Consider the following 18,301-nt stretch of genomic DNA (forward strand, 5'->3'; position numbering starts at 1 on the left):
TCAGAATGACTAGCTAATGTAATTGAAGTGCAGCCACCTGGTAGGGAGGTTTTACAGTCAGCTGCCAAGGAAGGCATGGAATCAAGAGGACCAGGTGTTCTGTTATGCCTTTCTGATTGTCCCCGTGGAGTACGCAGCATGGGGTCACAGTATGGCTAGGAGGCCAGACCCCAAAAGTGACTCTTCTCTTTAGTCTTCTGACTCCTTTTCGTATACAAGGAATCCCGTTCAGTCGTATGTACAGTTTGTAGCCTTGGAGCTCTAGGTAGATCGTTCCACCCTGTGCAAGGGAAGAGCAACACTGGGAAAGAAAATGATTCTACACAGCCAGACCCTCCCAATTATTCAAGCAAGACCCGAAGTGTTCTCATCCAGCACTACACAAACTTCTGTATTCTTAAGAGGCTGCTTTTATTTCCCAGGCAACATTTTGAGGGCCAAAGGGATGTAAAATTCTTATCTTTTTTTTTTTTTTTTTAACCTACGTGAAGAAGAACTAAAGTGGGTGATCTTTCCTCTGTCCTGAACCTTCAGGACCAGATGAAATGGCTTCCAAGATGGTATCTGACTTACCCTGGCCTGGTGCTTGAGGGCAATGGTCTCCCCATTTTCCAGACCTGGGACCAGTGTTCCCTCTAAGCTGAGTTAGTGTGAGCTAGTTCACAGTTTTTTAGCCTCCGGCTCACAGATTTTTGTCTTAGCTCAGGAAGGAGGGCTCCAGAGCAAACTAATTTATGCAATAGCCAAATCGCTCGCTCACAGCTTTAATGCCAGTAGCTCACAAAGTAGAATCTTTGCTCACAAGACTCCACAGCTTAGAGGGAACATTGCCTGGGACCCCACTGAGCTGCAAATGTGATAAGAAATCATGTGACAGTCATGTGACTGGAAGAGGTGGAGCCAGAGTTGTGAGCGCAGTGGTGTCAATATCATGGCTGAAAGAGCTAGGAACAGGAAGCAGAGGCCTAGCATAGGACCGCCATTTTCCTTCTGGGGGGGGACGCCCTATCCCCAGCTCTTGTTTCCAGCTGCTGTTCCTGCAACCAGTGGGGGGGAAATAATCTTTTAAAAAAATCACCATCAGGCATGAAATCACCTCTGGGTAAAACCTGGAAATGATATTGGTCCGCTCTAGGAATTGCCAAAAACTGTAAGGTTTTTCTGTGGAGTTTCTGGTAATTCCTAGAGAGACGTGATGTCACTTCTGGGGTTCCCCAGAAATGCCCTCACACTGTCACCAGCAGCCACCCCCCATATCGATCTTGGTCTCGCAGGTCGTGCCTGGCAACCCTAACCTATCGCCCCTCCCCCACTTTCTCGTGGCCTGACGTTTTCTCATGATTTTAAGAGTGGAACAGAGTTGTTGCCGCCTAGCCTCACTTCACCTCATGGCAGACTGTGGTAAATCTTTGCTGATTGATTCGTGGAGGGTAAATCATTGCTGATTCGTGCTAGGGTTGCCAAATGGGGGCGGGAAAACCCCCGCTTTGGAGGCCCGATTTCCGCCACAGTGAAATCGGGCCCCGGGGGAACTCCGCCCCCAAAGCAATGTTGGGGGCGTGGCCGAGCTCGTCAGGGGGAAAACCATAAGGTTTTCCCCCCGACGAGCTGGGCCACGCCCCCAACGTCAGCAATGTCGCACATCACTTCCGGCACGCGCATACCGACCCTGCTCCCGGACCCGTCTGAGCCTCCCCCGCCGGTGAGTTTGCCAGACTCAGACATTTCCTAGGCCCGTGGAGGGTGGCAAGGGGGGGGGGACAAACTGTAGCCACTTTGTGGCTGCTGCTGAATCCCAGCATGGTGACGGTGGGCTCTGGTCTGCCCTGGCCGGAGGCCAAGAGGCGGCCACTCAGCAGCAGCCACCAGAGATGAGCGGTGCCTAGCACACCCTACGGCAAAGCAGCTGTCCCTCGTGAGGTGAAGAAAGGGAGGGCTGTCACCATCAGATGCCAGAAGTGGTACCTGCCCTTTGTCCTCCTGTGGGCGGGAGTCTTTGGGAGTTTTCAGTCACAGTCATGCTCCTGCTGCTTTGGAGGCCTTTCCCTTCCCATCTGTTCATTTAGTTCGGAGAGCCTGTTTGGTGTCGTGGTTAAGTGCATGGACCCTAAAATCTGGGAGAACTGGGTTTGATTCCCCACTCCTCCACTTGCACCCGGCTGGATGGCCTTGGACAAGCCGTAGCTCTGTCAGAGGTGTTCTCTCACGAGCAGTTCTCTCGGAGCTCTCTCGGCCCCACCTACCTCACGGGGTGTCTGTTGTGAGGAGGGGAAGGGAAAGGACGTTTGTAAGCCGCTCTGAGACTCCGAGTGAAGGGCAGGGTATAAAACCAATCTCCTCCTCCTCCTCTTCTTCTTCTTCATTTGAAACCTCATCCCCCCCCCCGAACATTTGGGATTTCCCCCAGGCATGCGCAACCCTCATGGTTGTGGCTGTCCCCAACATATTTATGGTTGCTATCCTTCATGTGGGGGCTGGAATTCTCCTAGAATTACAACAGGTCTCCAGACTATTGAGACCAGTTCCCTGGAGGAGGAAATGACAGCTCCTGAGTCCAGAGGGTAGACTTAGGGTTGCCAGATCGTTTTTACCTTGCGGCGGGGGGGCCCCGTTCGGCGTCCTCAGCGCACGCACCGCATGCACGTCAGCTGGATGTGACATGATGACGCCGGGCATGCTGGGGGCGGGGCCACAGCCATTTGAGGGGAAAACTATGTTTTCCCCTCAGATGGCTGTGGCCCCGCCCCCAGCGTGCCCGGCATCATCACGTCACATCCAGCTGACGTGCACGCCGGGGTGGGGTTTCCCCTGGGGCCCAATTCCGCGGCGGCGGAAATCGGGCCTCCAAAGCGGGGGGGGGAATCCGCCCCCCGGGGGGATTTGGCAGCCCTAGGTAGACTCCATGGAAAGACAATCCCTGCTGTGAACTCCTTCCCCTCCTCAAACTCTGTCCTTCCCAGGTACAGCCCTCAAATCTCCAGGAACCTCCCAAGCTGGCGTCGGCCACCCTAATCATACAGTTTCCATTATCCTCACAGGGGCTGGCCAGCTAAGTGTCTGATGCAATGATGCTGGCTGTAGACCAGGTGTGGCCAAACTTGCTTAATGTAAGATGTCTGAGAGCCACAAGACACGAACAGATCTCACACACACATTTTTATTGAAAAATATGCAAATTTGCTTTGTATTAACATTAAACGAGACTGCCAAAAATAAAAACAAAAGGGGGGGAAACAGATATTGATAATGATATTTATTTGCCCAATGATATTTATTTGTTTGCTAATGATATTTATTTGTCTAAGAGAGAGAAAGAGAGAGAGAGGTGGAAAGAAAGAACGAAAGAGGTGGAAAGAAAGAGATAGAGAGAGAGAAACAAAGAAGGCAAATGGGAGGGGGAAGGGATGAAGGAAGAGAGGCAGAAAGAAAGAGAGCAAATAGATGGGGAGCCTCCCGGGAGCCGCACAATATGTGTGAAAAAGCCGCATGTGGCCCCCGAGCCACAGTTTGACCACCCCTGGCGTAGACGGTTCAAAATTACTTCAGACTGAAAATAAGCATAGTTATGAGATGATCTCTATTGTATTTGTTGCATGCCGCACCACTCTCTAAAGAATACCTCTCTTCCATAGAAACATTTTCAGCTAACCTTGTCATTGTTGGTTTTTAAATGTAACGGTACTGCTCTGGTCATAATCGTGCCTCATAGTTTAGGATAACGAAGTGTGTATTAGGAAGTGTGCATTTGGATATTTCTGATCCAAAACGAAGCAGGGCACTGTTCCAAATCAGAGATATCCTCATACACGCCCCTAATGTGTATTTTTCTGAAGGGTTCTCTAGCGGGACATATCTTGGTAGCACTCTTAGTTGCAACAGAACAGTTGTGTTAAATGTAATTAATTTTATTCTCTCAGCATAGCACTGTTTCCAAAATGAATATCTTTCCCAGGTATTTTGAACAATTCTAGCACACTAACCATGTTCAGAATATATATATATATATTTTAATTCCACAGTAAGTACTGATTGCCTTTGTAGTTCTTTCTGCTTTGTTTAACTGTCTTTTCCCGGTCACCTAGTTGTGTTGTGGTTTTATTTTGTTTTAAACACCCTCTGTAATTGCAGAACATGACCTGCAGCAGCTGTACATGCTCTGATTTATCTCCAGTCTGCTTTAATTCTGGATCCTTGTGACGGAGTCGCTCGCAGCCCCTTTATGACAATGGGGCTCTTTTCAGCCGTGCTTGAAAATCAGCACCTGCCGGGCACGCTGGCAAAGATTACAGGTGCCTCAGCTCCCTCGGTCATTGTGGACCTGTGACGTTACCACGGGATTTGGGGGGCGGGCAGCAGTCTTGCTACCTCGCTGAGGGACACCCTGAAATCTCACTTTGGGCGCCTTGTCTGCACTACTTCTCATTTGTTCCTGGCAAAGTTTGATTTAACAGGCTGGCTGCTCTGAGCTGTCATTGCAGACTAGGCGATCCTCTGCCACGAAGTTCAGTGGGTGACCTTGAGGTAGTTGCGTCCGGCTTAGCTGACCTCACAGGGTTGTTGTGATCAGTGCTCTTTTTGTAGAAAAAGCCCAGCAGGAACTCATTAGCATAATAGGCCATACCCAACAGCAGAAACTTATTAGCATATTAGGCCACACACCTGACAGCACAGCTCATTGGCACAGTAGGCCGCACCCCCATGTTACCAGAAGTGTGGTCATCCAGCCACACCCACCTTTTGCTTCTTATTCTGTTTACCTTGTTTGTTGTCAAAACCCAGGTATTTTTTTGTAGCAGGAACTCCTTTGCGTGTTAGGCCACACACCCCTAATGTAGCCAATCCTAATGAGTTTCTGCTGTTGGGTGTGGCCTATTATGCTAATGAGTTCCTGCTGGGCGTGGCCAACTCAGGAGCCAGCCGGAACTCCGTTCCTGTACGTTCCTGCCCAAAAATAGCCCTGGTTCTTGTTGTTTTTCAATCACACGGTTGAGTCCCACTCTTTGCGACCCCATGGACCACATCATGCCAGGCCCTCCTGTCTTCCGCTGTCCTCCAGAGTCTGCTTAATTTCATGTTCGTTGCACCGATAACACTGTCTGACCATCTCATCCTTTGCTGTCCGCTTCTCCTGTGACCTTCTATCTTTCCCAGCATCAGGGTCTTCTCCAGTGAGGGCTCCCTTCTCATTTGGTCACACAGCATGGCAATTCAGTATTAGGTGAATTAAGGAAAATTATACCAGCAGATAGGAATTTGAATTTATGGTAAAGTGGTTAGAGTGTTGGACTAGGATCAGGGAGACCTGGATTCGAATCCCCACTCTGCCCGTGGAGGCTTGGGCCAGTCACACAGTCTAACCTGCCTCACAGGGTTGTTATGAATATAACTTTGGGTCCCCACTGAGGAGGAAAAGGGGATATAAATGAGGTAAACAGATACATTTCTGAACACTCCTTAAATATATACCTTTATACAAAGCCAGAGGTAGACCAAGTTTCTAAATGCTTATATTTCTGTCCAGGGCTATTTTTGGGCAGGAACGCACAGGAACGGAGTTCCGGCTGGCTCCCAAGTTGGCCACGCCCAGCAGGAACTCATTAGCATAATAGGCCACACCCAACAGCAGAAATTCATTAGGATTGGCTACATTAGGGGTGTGTGGCCTAACATGCAAAGGAGTTCCTGCTACAAAAAAGGCCCTGGGTTTTGACAGCAAACAAGGTAAACAGAATAAGAAGCAAAAGGTGGGCGTGGCTGGATGACCACACCTCTGGTAACATGGGGGTGTGGCCTAATATGCTAATGAGCTGTGCTGTCAGGAATGTGGCCTAATATGCTAAGGAGTTTCTGCTGTTGGGTGTGGCCTGTAATGCTAATGAGTTCCTGCTGGGCTTTTCTACAAAAAGAGCCCTGTAAATTCTGTCAAATCTAGGGTTGCCAGGTCCCCCCGGCCACCAGGGGGTGATGGTTGCCAGATCCAGGTTGGGATACTCTTGGAGATTTGGGGATGGAGCCTGGGTAAGACAGAGACCTCAGTGGGGTACAATCCAAAACTGATATTTTCTCCAGGGGAACTGTAGTCTGGAGATGAGGTGTAATTCTGGGGGGTCTCCAGGTCCCACCTAGAGCCTGGCATACCTAGTCAAATCAAACAAACTTTGGGTGCCTGTTTTTACTGTGAAGATAGGGCTTGTCTGAATTCAAGGTCCATCGAATTTTCTCTCGGCTGTTTCAGACTCTATTGGGAAGTTTTCTATTCAGCAAAGCTGGTGTCTTCTACCACAGCTAAAGAATAGCGGAGTGTCTGCTTTCTTAGAAAAAATGTTGCGTCGCAAAACTTGGTAGCGGCAAATCTAAAACTATTTGTAATACAATATGATATTTTTGTAGCTGCCTTTAGAATGTGAAGTGGTTGTATAGTGCAAGTGAGCTATTGTTTCCTTTGTACCATTAATAAGGTATCATGGTTATTTGATGCACTGATCTAAGAGCTTGCAGAATTCCCCAAAAACTTTTCTGATAAAATTATGCTGGTGTGGTATCTACTGGACCATAACCAATAATTAGTATACTTCCCATTTGAAGTTTCGCATCTAAAACACTTAAAAGGTTTATTTTTAAGAGAAATACTTCTTTACACAGCCAGTGATTAAAATGTGACACTCACTGCCAGAGGATATAGTGAAGGCCACAGGCTTAGGACAAGCTTTGAAAAGGAAGGTTAGATAGATTCTTGGAGGAGAAGTCTATCAGTGGCTACTAGCCATGGTGACGAAAGGGAACCTCCACGTTCAGAGGCATTTAATGTCTGAATCCCAGTGCCAGAAGGCAGCATCATGGAACTGCCTCACCCACTATGCCCTGTTGTTGGCCCTCCAGAGGAACTGGTTGGCCACTGTGTGAGGCAGGATGCTAGACTAGATGGACCACTGGTCTGATCCAGCAGGGCTCTTCTCATGTTCTTATGAAGGCCTTGGCTTCTGTGCCCTGTTGTTGGTCCGAAAGAGGAACTGGTTGACCACTGTGTGACATGGAATGCTGGACTAGATGGACCATTGGTCTGATCCAGCAGGGCTCTTTGTATGTTCTTATGAAGGCCTCAGCCTCTATGTCCTTTTGTTGGCCCTCCAGAGGAACTGGTTGGCCACTGTTTGAGGCAAGATGCTAGACTAGATGGACCACTGGTCTGATCTAGCAGGGCTCTTCTGATGTTCTTATGGTGTGCTGTTTTGCAGTGGTTGCTATAATCTTCTTATAGCTAAAAAAAAATTTTGTTTGTTTTTTTAATCAAAAATACCAAAACCAAGCAGAGTATAAATACCAAACAGTAAACACTTTGCTTTAAAAAATTCTGACTACATTGATGTCTGAATCCAAGAGCACTTAAAAAAAATCGTTACTAATAAATATATATCAACTAAAAACTCTTGTTATGAGGATACTGATATTGTTATATACAGTGCAGAGTTTGTAATACTGGGGTATGTTATACTATTTTATATTCAAAAACATAACCAAGAAGTATAACGAAATCACTCTTTGAGCGCACCTGGTTCCCCTACCTTCAATATATGACTGAGAAGGATTTACTTCCAAACAATCCGGCCTATGCTTCTTATAGCTAAAAATGATGACTTGTCTATAGTCCCTCTGTGAAATGGACTGTGAAATGTTAAAAGTTCATAAAGGCTTCTTCATATTACATTATCAGAAAGTTCATATCTTTATGTTTCTTTCTTATCCAACCGTAAAAAGGAGTCCATAGTCCAACAATATCTTCCATTTGCCCTTTTAAGATCAAAGTCAATTTGTCCATTTCCGCACTTTCCATAGTCTTCCTACTGGCAGATCTTTCAACTGGAGATGTCGGGGATTGAACCTGGGACCTTCCGCATGCCATGCAGAGGGCTCTACCACTGAGCCACAGCCCCTCCCAAAACTTACACTTGTTTTTTTCAAACGATTGTCTTTCACTTTGAGCCCACATGACGCTGCCTTATAGTGAATCAGACCATTGGTCCATCAAAGTCCGTATCCTCTAAGACTGGCAGCAGCTCTCCAGGGTCTCAGGCGGAGGTCTTTCACATCAACTACGACTTGATACTTTCACCTGGAGAAGCCGGGGATTGAACCTGGGACCTTTTGCATGCAAAGCAGAGGCTTTTCCACTGAGCCACAGCCCCAGTGGCTGCCATTTGGAATACTGGCCATTTTGGAATACTGTGTGCAGTTCTGGTCACCACACCTTAAAAAGGATATTATAGCTTTGGAAAAAGTGCAGAAAAGGGCAACTAGAATGATCAAAGGGTTGGAACACTTTCCCTATGAGGAAAGGTTAAGGCGCTTGGGGCTCTTTAGCTTGGAGAAACGACGACTGAGGGGAGACATGATTGAGGTTACAAGATTATGCATGGGAAAGAGCAGGTAGAGAAAGAATTACTTTTCTCCCTTTCTCACAATACAAGAACTCGTGGGCACTCGATGAAATTGCTGAGCGGTCGGGTTAGAACGGATAAAAGGAAGTACTTCTCACCCAAAGAGTGATTAACACTTGGAATTCACTGCCACAGGAAGTGGTGGCGGCTACAAGCAAGGACGGCTTCAAAAGGGAATTAGATAAGCATATGGAGCAGAGGTCCATCAGTGGCTATTAGCCACAAGGTATAGATAGGGGCTCTGGGGCAAGGGATGCTCTGTATTCTTGGTGCTTGGGGGGGGGGTCAACAGTGGGAGGGCTTCTAATGTCCTGGCCCCACTGGTGGACCTCCTGATGGCACCTGGTATTTCTGGCCACTGTGTGATACAGATTGTTGGACTGGATGGTCCTTTGGCCTGATCCAACTTTGGCGTCTCTTATGTTCTTATGAGCCAACCACAAAATGTCTGCCATGGGAGGTGGTACCACACACACAGAGGAAGCCCAGCCGCAGGGAAGAAAGGGGGTAATTTTGAAAATACGCTGATAAAGAGGGGTGAGAGAGAACAAAACCAACATTATGGTGGCCACTGTCACTGAAACAATGTTATTTTAATCTGTCCGGCTAATTGGATCACCAGTGGCCTATCAGAAGCCCTGCTGGGCGAGTGTCAAACCTGGCCCCACCCACTTTTTAAAAAAGAGTGTGTGGACATTAGGGAAGGTGTTGGCGGGCCATGGGTACCTAATGTAGAGCAGGGCTGTCAAACATAAGGCCCAGGGGCCTGAACTGGCCCATCCAGGGCTTTTATGCGACCCACAAGCAACTAATGCAAGGGACGGAGTGGGCAGGGAGTGGGCAGAGCCATTCCATTATGGCTTTAGCACAGCAAAACAACCTTGCCTGCAGCAGTCAAGCATCATGGGAGCATCTGCCCAGCGTTGCAGTGCTGCCTCTCTGTTCCGCCTCTGTGGGTTTTCCTCTGCACCCCCCACCCCCACCCCACCCCAGGGGGCCTTGCAGTGAGGACACACCCACTCGGAGCTTTACCAGCTGCTGTCCTTTCTACAGTTTCTGTCTCCAGTAAAAGGTACAGGTTCCCTTGCTCGAAAGCCAGTCGAATCCGACTCTAGAGTTGCGATGCTCATCTCTGCTTCAAAGCCGAAGAGCCAGCGCTGTCCGAAGACGTTTCCGTGGTCATGTGGCCGGCCTGACTAAACACCAAGGCGCACGGTACGCTGTTACCTTCCCACCGAAGTGCTACCTATTTATCTACTTGCCATTTCTTGCTTTCGAACTGCTAGGTTGGGAGGAGCTGGAACTATAGACGGGAGCTCACTCCGTCATGCGGCACACTCGGCTCTCGAACTGCTGAACTACCGACCTTCCACAGCCTGCAGTTCAGCGTCTTAACCACTTGAGCCCCCACAGCTCCTTTTTTCTATCTCCAGTACCCAGCATTACATTTTATGGCACACACGACCCAGGCCCGACAAAGAGACATTTATGTCAGATCCGGCCCTCATACCAAATGAGTTTGACACCTCCGATCTAGAGGGTTCAGGCTGTCCCACGCAGCATAACTCCCCCTTCCTTCCACTCCCTTCTCCCCGTCAGTCCCAAAGAACCATAATTTATTTTTCATGGCAAGGATGCCCTTGGGCGTCGTGCACTTCAGTGCAAAAATAGCTAGTTCCTGTCCTTATAATTAATCCGGCTTTCACAGCCACCTGAAGCAAAAACACGGGGAGGGGTATCAGTAACTGTCCCTTGAAGGATTACCTGCTTTGTGGAGAACAGCAAAGAAGTGACAGTGCTGGAACTTTGTAGATTCGTGTTTGGGGAATTATTATTATTATTATTGGTCAGACTTAATTCCCCCAGCAACCGGAACACGTTTGTGTCTGTTAGAGCAGGTGTAGCCATTTTCATTTCTGTCACTGATGATATTTTAATTGACACAAATACAGTGTTGAAAAATCCGTTAATTTTTAAAGGGGGAAATTTGCTGCGAGGGAAGAGAAACTGGTAGGGAAAAGGTATGATTGTAGAAAGAATATGGTAAAAAATTGACTGGTTCTTGTACTTTGGGATTGAAGAATGTGAGTGCGTTGGTTCTGAATAGCTTTAAGAATACTGACAAATGAAATGAAAGGGTAAAATAATTAATCTGTTTAAGATAAATTTATATTAGAGTAAATATATTAAAATGAGCAAATCTGGCAAGACAGATAGACCTTCTCCAGGTCAAACTAAATCAGTGGCAACAATGCTTTCACAAGGTGCCTTCAAAGAGCTCCAGGCAAGTTTCCAAGCAACTTTTTTAACTGGGTTGAGCCAAATAGGTAAAGGTAAAGGTTCCCTTGCTCGAAAGCCAGTCGAATCCGACTCTAGGGTTGCGGTGCTCATCTCCGTTTCAAAGCCGAAGAGCCAGCACTGTCCGAAGACGTTTCCATTTACAGAACCCAGATTAAAGACCTAAATGACAAAATGGAAGATTGTCAAAAACCAACGTAAGGAAAACCAACAAGAAACCACCAAATTAGCTAAGACTATTAAAAGAACTGACGAAAGAGCAGAAAAGACTCAGCGGAAAGTAAAAGAATTAGCTGAAGCACAACAGCTGTCAGATGAGAGAATGATTAAACCGGAAATGGACAGAGCGGTTTATATGCTGTGCCTGTAGCAGGAGATACACCGCTCATGAAAGCTCATAAAAGGTAAAGGTTCCCTTGCTCGAAAGCCAGTCGGAATCCGACCCTAGGGTTGCGGTGCTCATCTCTGTTTCAAAGCTGAAGATCCAGCGCTGTCCGAAGACATTTCCGTGGTCATGTGGCCGGCATCACTAAACACCAAGGCGCACGGAACGCTGTGACCTTCCCACCGAAGTGGTACCTATTTATCTACTTGCAATTTCTTGCTTTCGAACTGCTAGGTTGGCAGGAGCTGGAACTAGAGACGGGAGCTCACTCCGTCATGCGGCACACTCGGGTCTCGAACTGCTGAACTACCGACCTTCCACAGCCTGCAGTTCAGCGTCTTAACCCCTTGAGCCACCACAGCTATGAAAGCTCATACCCTGCCACAAATTTTGTTAGTCTTTAACAGGGCTATTTTTGGGCAGGAACGCACAGGAACGGAGTTCCGGCTGGCTCCCAAGTTGGCCACGCCTAGCAGGAACTCATTAGCATAATAGGCCACACCCAACAGCAGAAACTCATTAGGACTGGCTACATTAGGGGTGTGTGGCCTAACATGCAAAGGAGTCCCTGCTACAAAAAAAGGCCCTGGGTTTTGACAACAAACAAGGTTAACAGAATAAGAAGCGAAAGGTGGGTGTGGCTGGATGACCACACTTCTGGTAACATGGGGGTGCAGCCTAATGTGCTAATGAGCTGTGCTGTCAGGGGTGTGGCCTAATATAATAATGAGTTTCTGCTATTGGGTGTGGCCTATTATGCTAATGAGTTCCTGCTGGGCTTTTTCTACAAAAAGCGCCCCGGACTCTTTAAGGTGCTACTGGACTCTTGCTCTTTTCTACTGACCGGAAAATGAAGACCTACCAGTTCATTCCTCACAAGGAGAAATGTAATTGAAATGCACATCTTTGGATCAAACCAGATGCCTTTTACAATTTAGTCTTCCTTCGGCTTTTGGTGTCTTTCATAAATACTGGCCTCTTCCCAGCACCTCCCTCGTGACATTTCTCAGCTCCCCAGCACACGGGCTGAATGTGGCGTTCACGTGTTGCTGTGCCCATGGACCCCTCTCGCTAGGACATTAGAGCTAGCAGCAATCTGACTGGAGATTGTCTCCAAGGGCAGAATGATGTCTCAACCAATGGTCTGATGATTCCGACCAGGGGTCGTTTCGTGGGAAAAGAGCTAGGGGAACTCATTAGCATATGCCACACCCCCTGATGTCACCGGAAGTGTGTCATAAGGCCACACACCCTGACATCACCGGAAGTGTGTCATAAGGCCACACACCCCGTCCCCAACGGTCCCAGCCGCCGCCGCCAGCCCGGTGGTGGACCTGCAAGGCCGGCGGGAGTGCAAGGAAGCCCCGCCAAGGCCCTCCCTGGCCCCAGGCAGGCAGGAGTGGGGAGAGGCAGGGAGGAAGCAACTTACCCTCCCTCTTCTCCTGCCTCCTCCTGGCTGAATGAGGGCCGGAAGTGGGGCGGCCGGAAGCAGGGGGCGGGGCTTCGTCATGTGCCCCCCCCGTACCTCACCCAGGGGAACTGCAATCCCCCCCAAAATGATCTCTGATTCCGACGTAATATCAAACCACGTTTTGGTTAAGCTGTGGTTTACACATCACCTTCAGATCATCGTTTGAGATTCCGGCTTGAAATTCCTTTTCAAACTAGTGTCAGGTGAGTAGCCATGTTAGTCTTTAGTCATGCAGAGAATACACTGCTGACTTATCTCTGGTGTATACCAGGGCCATAGCCAGTGGTGGGGCACACAGTGTGGAGCCCCCTATAGAATTTCCAGCACCCCCACCTCAATCTCCCCCTTTAATTGCAAGTTTTCGTGGCCGGGTATTACTTCAGCTGAGCAGTATTCAGCCCTGTAGCCAGGAATTTAATTTTTTTACGTGCGACTAGCCATCCAGGAGAAGCCCTTCCTGGATTCTTTCCTTCCTCCTCCGATTAGCCGGTGCAGCCTGTAATTCCGGAAGGAGGAAGTTGCTCTGCTGGTGAGCTGTGGTGGGGAGCGCTCAGCGGCAGTGCTCAGCGGCCAGCTCACCATGAAGGGACACTCGGCCAGCGAGAAGCAGTTCGCCTGGGGTAGGTGGGGCGGCGGCGGCAGCCTGGCGATGAATGGGTCATGTGGCAGCAGCCTTTTGAGGTCACCCAGCCCAGGGGAAGGGGAGAGGAAGGGAGAGAGGAGGTCTGGCGCTGAGTCCCATCACAAATTGTATGTCGACTCCAGCTCCGGGGGGCTTCTAGCCTAGGGCGATCCCCTTCCCCCCCCTTCCGTACCAGTCCTGAAAACAATAGGGATCAACTCAAGCATTCGGGCAGTCCTCCTGACTTTGCTCAGGAGTAAGCCTGGTGGCATTCCGTAAGTCTACTCTCGAGTAAGGGATCTCACAAGAACCTGAGCACACTTTCTCCACTATGTCCCAGTGCGGCTTACTGCCGAGTGGACGTGAACAAGCGGCCTAGCCTCAACCCTCTGCGTGCTGACTTGGGAGTCAGTTGCCTTTGAATCCATTCTGATTTGATTTGATTAGCCCCCCCCCAAAAAAATCCTGGCTATGGGGCTGGTGTCCACCAAGCACCTCCCATAGCACCAGGTAGTAAAAGAAGGTGGGGAGGCCTCTTCATGACCAGGTTCACAGCCAGTGTGATACCCTTCTCTATCCTGTTCTTTGTTTGTTTGGGACAACAGTGTCATAAGAACATCAGAGACGCCAATGTTGGATCAGGCCAAAGGCCCATCCAGTCCAACACTCTGTGTCACACAGTGGCCAGAAATACCAGGTGCCATCAGGAGGTCCACCAGTGGGGCCAGGACACTAGGAGCCCTCCCACTCTTGCCCCCCCCCCAAGCACCAAGAAGACAGAGCATCACTTGCCCCAAACCGAGAGTTCCTATCTATACCTTAAGAACATAAGAGAAACCAATGTTGGATCAGGCCAAAGGCCCATCCAGTCCAACACTCTGTGTCACACAGTGGCCAGAAATACCAGGTGCCATCAGGAGGTCCACCAGTGGGGCCAGGACACTAGGAGCCCTCCCACTCTTGCCCCCCCCAAGCACCAAGAAGACAGAGCATCACTTGCCCCAAACCGAGAGTTCCTATCTATACCTTAAGAACATAAGAGAAACCAATGTTGGATCAGGCCAAAGGCCCATCCAGTCCAACACTCGGTGTCACATAGTGGCCAGAAATACCAGGAGGTCCACCAGTGGGGCCAGGACATCAGAAGCCCTCCCACTGTTGACCCCCCACCAAGCACCAAGAAGACAGAGCATCACTTGCCCCAGACCGAGAGTTCCTATCTATACCTTAAGAACATAAGAGAAGCCACTGTTGGATCAGGCCAAAGGCCCATCCAGTCCAACACTCTGTGTCACACAGTGGCCAGAAATACCAGGTGCCCTCAGGAGGTCCACCAGTGGGGCCAGGAGACTAGAAGCCCTCCCACTGTTGACCCCCCCCCCAAGCACCAAGAAGACAGAGCATCACTTGCCCCAGAGCCCCTATCTATACCTTGTGGCTAATAGCCACTGGTGGACCTCTGCTCCATACGCTTATCTAATTCCCTTTTGAAGCCGTCCATGCTTGTAGCCGCCACCACTACTTCGTGTGGCAGTGTCTTTTCATTTGGGAAACTCAACTCTTCTTGCGGAAAGAAACAAATTTCAGGGGAGTCCTTCAGAGAATCCAGTTCTAAATCCCAGGCTTCAGGTTGCAATACCGCCCGGCACCCAGCTTCTCTGACCACCCATGTAAGAGTCCTTCTGTTTGCTTTTACACTGAAGTACTTTGTCCCACTTTGTGTATATCTCCTTTCTGCCAACTCTCATCTTGTACATTTGCCTCGTTGCCCAATCAGCTGGCTGTCTACGGCCCTACCTTGGGACTTAGTCTGTTGACTTCTTTAACCATTCTCAAGAATTCTCCTTCAAAACTGGAGGCTCCTCAAGGGTCATTTTTCCTTATATGCTAATCTCTCAGTGCCATCCTAAGCAAAATTACACCCTTCTAAAGCCCTTTGACTTCAGTAGACTTAGGAAGGCATAACTCTGCTAAGGTTGGCATTGTGAAATATGAAAATCTTTGACTCAGCCAGTGAAAGTGTAAGAAACGAATGCATGGATTTTTTTTTCTCCCTTACAGTCTGCCTCAAGATTGATTTTGGATAGCCAGAGTAATTTTCTTAATTTCCTTTGCATTTCCTACGTTTTCGGATCACGTCTCATCTGCATCTGAACGAAACCCTCGTCGGCTGTGAATGTGTGCGATTTAAGATGTATATATGTTGTCCTCCCTTACCCCACAAAGCATTGTTAGTCCCTCGTGAAAAATGAGTAACTGTAAATCGCTCAGAGCCAGCAAGCTCTGCAGGATTGAGCGATCAGGGCTCTTCTTGTAGCAGGAACTCATTTGCATATTAAGCAACACACCCCTAATGTAGCCAATCCTCCAAGGGCTTACAGAGCTCTTCTTACAGGGGCTACTGTCAGCTCTTGGAGGATTGGCTACATTAGGGGTGTGTGGCCTAATATGCAAAGGAGTTCCTGCTACAAAAAGAGCCCTGAGATGATGATGATGATGATGATGATGATGATGATGATGATGATGATGATGATGATGATGATGATGATGATGATGATGATGATGATGATGATGATTTTAAGATCCTTCCTTACAAAATAATTTATCTCTTCCGGACTGCCTCTAAAATGACTTCAGAAATTTAAAATGCAGAGAGCCACGGACTCTTTAAGTGACTCCTGTAACTGGAAAAATCTCCCTCTTGAAAGAATCTAATAAATGTGTTCGCTCTCCAGGTGTTCAGATGATTTGTATCTCCTGTTTTAACATCCTTGGGAACCCCGTCATAAATACTGTGTGAATGCCGCCTCCATCTGAATGAATAATACTCATTTCATTATATCCCGAATTAACTTGCCAGCCAGTCTGAGGAACTTAACGTGCAGCGCAGAACACGAAGCCCGTGCGTGCCCCCTCAGCCCATTACATTGTATGCCTGTGTCGGATGCAAGGAGCCCTTTTTTCTATAGGACATTATTAAGCACAGCATGCCAAGAATTTCCAGTGTCTCTGCCTCCTTTGCACGGAGCCTGCAGAAGCAGATTGCGGGCCACAAAGGCGAGAAGAGGGGATTGAGCAGGGATGGCGGGTCCACAGAGGTCCGCAGGCAGGCTCAGGTGGTTTCCAGCCATAAGTTTAGCTAAGCTTTTCCCGTAATTTGTCACGCCTTCGTCTGCTCCTGCTGCGCCCGCACGTGCCAGCTTAGTGTCAGAAAGTCTGTGCACCAGACGGCCACTCAGGCCTAACACCCTGCTGTTCAGGACCAGCGGCTTGCTGTGTCAGCGAGGAGCAGAGATCCCTGGCAACAGCCGCGCTCTGTGCCGAATAGGCATCAGTCAGTCCCTTTAGACTAGGGTCTGGGCGTGTGCCTCCTCTTGGAAGGGTCTTGGCAGCCTGTTCATTAAACCAGAGTCATCAGGAGCTCCGCCTGTAGCAGGGAAGGTGGCCTCAGATGCACTCGGGCTCTGCTCGGACGGTGGGGGCCAGATTTTGCAAGCAAAAAAGGAAGCAGAGACGTCAGCAGGGGACCCTGGGTGAAATGCCGGGCTGTGATGAAAAACGAGGTTGATGTGAAAAGATTTTTCACTTGTGTCCAGTTTGTCAGTGTGATGAACTTGGGGCATTCCTGTGGAAACGGCCCATGGACGTCCTCAGCAAATATGGCATCCGTGGCATTTAAGGCCACATTGCCAGGCCTTCTCCGTGAAACATCCAATAATAGTCTTGCCAAGATGTGGTGTTTCCTCTGGTTTTACGTAGTTCCTCAGAGCTAAACGGCTTTTGCCGCGTTTCAAAAAGACACAAGGAAAAATCTGCAAAACCGTGACAGGGAATGACACGTCGCACTGACTGCTTGAGTGTTTAATTCACGCCCCGTTGTACAGGGAAATACTCTAATCCATTGTATATTTGTTCCGAATGTTATCCCGTTATTTGAAGTGAGTGATTCACCTTCAAAGAAAACAGAAGCGGTGCACAAAGAAAGAGATTTGCTCCCTCCACTGTGAAAAGCGGCCACAAGCAGGGGTCCCATTAAGACAGCTGGGAAGTTGCTTCAGCTTGTTCCGCTTGTAAGTTTTATTGGTGACTGGTTTTTGATTATGCATTTTGAATGGCGTGTGTGTTCCAGGTTGCCGGGTTTTAATTAAAAGGCGATACTGTTGGTTTTCAGAGCTTTGTTGTCTGCATAATTAAGACTGGAACATGCACAGGTTCAAATTTTTTTTTTAAAAAATCGGGAAGCGTCAAGAAATGAGAGACATCTTCTAAAACAAATGTTACATGTAAGTTCAGCGTACTTAACGACATCTGAACAATAAGGGTCGACGTTTTTATTTTGAATAATTACTTGCATTTCCTTCCCCCCCCCCCACACACACAGCCTGTAACTTTAATTTAATTATATCAACATTTTGTAAAAGTCTTTGCAATATGCATTCAGTGACATTCTGTGACACTTCTATGGAGTTCATTAGCTGTAACAATTGTTCCTTGTTTAGTTACATCATTGTCGTTCACATTTATGTCTTACAGAAGTCTCTCTTTCACTTTTGGCTAATTACCTTTGGTTGCCTCCACACGGAAACTGTTTTCCCTGTAGTAACAATGGAGCATCCACACAACAGTTTTCTGGTCCAGCCCCCCCCCCCCCCCCCCCCCCGGGGATGCCCTTCCCCCCCACCCCCACGGGGGGGGGGGGATTATTTTATTTTTTTTACAAAGAATCAGTCATTGGTCCTGATTCTTTTTAAATTACTGATTGCAGAATTACCAATTCTTTTAAAATGATTCTTTTTGCAATACCAGAGCAACAGCTGGGGGGTTTTCACCGCTAAAAAAGCTACGATGAAATGACAGCCGTGGAGGGCCGACGCAAGGGGAAATGGCACCGGTGTGTGCCCTCCTTTCTGTCCATACAGCATTGCGATCGTGCTTCTACTATGGACTATGAGAGCCAGTTTGGTGTAGTGGTTAAGTGCACGGACTCTAATCTGGGAGAACCGGGTTTGATTCCCCACTCCTCCACTTGCACCTGCTGATGTGACCTTGGGTCAGTCGCAAGCTCTGGCACAGCTGTTCCTGAAAGAGCA

At 48.4% G+C, this 18,301-nt stretch overlaps 1 protein-coding gene across 1 annotated transcript in view; it reads left to right on the forward strand.

The window, feature by feature from the left end:
* The window catches only part of RALGAPA2 (Ral GTPase activating protein, alpha subunit 2 (catalytic)), a 235,075-nt gene that overhangs the window by 203,146 nt on the left and 13,628 nt on the right, over positions 1-18,301 (forward strand). The gene's annotated exons all lie outside the window — the stretch shown is intronic.

This window comes from Gekko japonicus, unplaced genomic scaffold, assembly GCF_001447785.1.
Source record: "Gekko japonicus isolate JY-2015 unplaced genomic scaffold, Gekko_japonicus_V1.1 scaffold388, whole genome shotgun sequence".
NCBI classification, from domain to species: domain Eukaryota; kingdom Metazoa; phylum Chordata; class Lepidosauria; order Squamata; family Gekkonidae; genus Gekko; species Gekko japonicus.